General features: G+C 36.5%; 1 non-coding gene across 1 annotated transcript; it reads right to left on the bottom strand.

Annotated features, from left to right (window-relative positions):
• Window positions 1-2,506: 2,506 nt before the first annotated feature.
• On the bottom strand, window positions 2,507-2,613 carry LOC111885037 (small nucleolar RNA R71). Its single transcript, XR_002847980.1, has one exon. It is a non-coding gene; the product is annotated as a small nucleolar RNA R71 (small nucleolar RNA).
• Between the last annotated feature and the right edge of the window lie 406 nt (window positions 2,614-3,019).

Here is a 3,019-nt window from a genome sequence, read left to right as displayed (position 1 = left end):
AAGTCAAAACATGCAAAAGAAATATAGTAAACGATTGACAAGAGATAGCAACACTTTACTCATAAATCAACACAACTTTTATTCGTCATGAAATGTCAATTACACTTTACCAATTTCAAATTTTCTAACTACTAAAACTAGTATCATCCTTCAGCCCTATGCTCCGAGCATGTTTGAGATGCTTAACCCGATTCAGTCCCTTCATGAGGGGATCTGCTGGATTCTCATCCGATGATACCCTCTTTGCCATGAGGAGTTCTTCTTCTACTCGATGTCTGATGAAATGGTATTTTTTGTCGATGTGTCTGGATCTCCCGTGATCCCTTGGTTCCTTGGCTAAGGCAACTACACATTCACTATCACAGAAAATTTTCATTTCCATTTTCTATAGAGTACACACGACGGTTCACGAAGCAATACGTGAAGTCCTTGCCGTACACGGATTCTTCAAGGGGACTCGACAAGTTCGTTGGCTACTCGACGAGTAGCCCCTGTTTTGAGAAATCTATAAATAGAACCAATAAACCTGAATTGGAGCTTTCTCTGGAACCTTTGTGGAAATACATGGCGATCAAGGAAGTCTTTGGAACTCTAGAAAACGTTGAAGAACCCTAATCCTTCATTCTAAGAAGATTAAGGCAATTTAGGTTTAATTTTCCACTTTACTTTTGTATAGAACTATGTTAGGTTTGTTTAAATTCGTTTTTAGGTTTTCATATACTAAAATCATGAACTAAATTCTTTAGTTTCTGTTTAGGGTAGATCAATTTGCTCCTATGGACTAATTTACTCTTTTGATTGATTGTTATTTGGTGATTTTATTAAATTAAGCTTGTTAAAGACTCTTATGCATTAACCATAACTATTTTACGTTGATTGCTAAGTAATTAAGCTGCATGAACATCTCTTGATTTCTTATCTCATATAATTTATGTGAACACATTGCTATATGCCTAGCAATAATGAATATGAAACTAGGATTAACTAGAGAATGGGTAAATTAATGTGTCAGCTTGTATGATACACCATCAACAAGAGGTTAATTGAATCACCAATTTAGTTAGCTAATTACAGGTCTTATTTAACCCGAATAATTGAACTAGAGAACTTATTAGTTTAATCACTTGATTATTGCTTAAATTAATCTATTTTCTTAGGATTGGTAATAATGAATGTGAATCTAATCACCATAGTCGGTAACCAAAAACAATTAATCTATTGCATTATCATAAATATTAAGCATAGGAGTAAATGAATCGAACCTAAACAAAAACCCTTTTGATCATTGAAATTAGTTTGTTGTTAAGTTTTGTCAGCTATTAGTTGATTAATTAAGTTTTAGTTAAGTTTCTAGTCTTGCAAATCTAGAGAAAACCCTTCCTTTTATTATTTGTTCTTTTTAGATAATTCTAGTATTTTTTTAATTTACCGTTTCTTGTGTTTGATACCTGCTTACTTAATTATTATACCACCAACTGATAGGTACACTGCCTTTTGTGTGTTAGATTTATATTTAAAAGTAGGAATAAAACTAGTGTATTTTACAGACATCAAGTTTTTGGCGCCGTTGCCGGGGAACAGTTCAAAAAATTAATACTAATTTCTAGTTTTATCGATCCTTTGTGTGAGATGTATCTTGCAGAAAGTTATTTCTTCTGTAATTTAGTTATTAGGATAGGTTTTATTAGTTTTCTCTATTTAGAAGTTTCGTTTAGATTTCTTCTGTTTTTGCCTTGAACTCGCCGAGTGCAGTCGTAGCTACTCGGCGAGTCCATCGCTGATTTTCAGTTTTGTGTTTTATTTCAATTTTTTCTTCTTACCATATTTTTTGTTTTGATTTCAGGTTAGATGACCCGAGGATCCGACACAGCTTTGGTCCCTCCATTTGAAGACCCGGAATCTGCACTTAGAAAAAATAAAGATAATATAATTGAAGACAATCACCCGCCAAAGAAATCACCATTCAAACACCTCAAATCAGTTTTTGGGAAGAAAAAGGACAAGAAAGCAGGTGAGGCCAGCAGTCAACAAAGCGAAGGAAGTAAATTAGAAAGTTTTGAAGATAATACAAAAGAAGCCGAGATTTAGTACAATTATGACTCCAAATTCGAAGAAGAAAGCGAGTTCGAAGACGAACCAGTTAACCCCATGGCTAACATCGATGAAGTTCCCATGGGAGAATGGAAGAAAAAGATACGTGACGATACCAGCCCGGGACTTGTACAACCCATCATTCCCGCTACTGCCACTTTCAAACTAAAGGGCCACATTCTACGGGAAAGATCACGAAGATGCCTACAAGCATTTGGATGAGGTGAACGACGTAGCTGATTATTTTAATGTTCCAAATGTGCCTCGCGAAACTATGCTGCTTTGTATGCTTCCAGTCACAATCAAGGGTGCTGCAAAGGATTGGCTCAAATCAGTACCACTAGGATCCATCACTACATGGGCTAAAATGAAGGAATAGTTCATTGATCAATTTTGTCCTCCCTCGAAGATAGCCAAATTGAAAAAAGCCATTGCCAACTTTGAGCAACAAGTTGGATAATCCTTATACGAGGCGTGGGAGAGATACAAAGGTCTACTAAGAAATTTCCCACATCATGATCTTAATAGCCAACAAGAAGTATCCATTTTCTATGATGGAGTGAATATGACCACGAGGCAACTCCTTGATTCAAAAGGACCTCTCACAAAGAAACCACCCCCGGTGATCAAATAACTAATTGAAGAATTCTCTAAGCATTCTAGGGAATACCACAACCCAAGGAATGACTTGACTCGAGGGGCGGTGAACTCCATTACCGATGACATGGCAGCGATGATGGAAAAGTTGGAAAGCATGGACCAAAGAATGAATAAGATGGACCAATCCATCCATGCTATTAGGGTGGGATGTGAAAAATGTATAGGGCCCCACCTTACAAAATATTGTGACCTTGATGAGAATGGGAACCGGAAGGTACAAGTGTGCTATTCAAGTGGAGACAGGTATGATGATAACTGGCGAAAACCC

The sequence above is a fragment of the Lactuca sativa genome, chromosome 5 (genome assembly GCF_002870075.4).
Source record: "Lactuca sativa cultivar Salinas chromosome 5, Lsat_Salinas_v11, whole genome shotgun sequence".
In the NCBI taxonomy this organism is placed as follows: domain Eukaryota; kingdom Viridiplantae; phylum Streptophyta; class Magnoliopsida; order Asterales; family Asteraceae; genus Lactuca; species Lactuca sativa.
The sequence above is the reverse complement of the archived record's forward strand: the minus strand, read 5'-3'. Positions and strand labels throughout refer to the sequence as shown.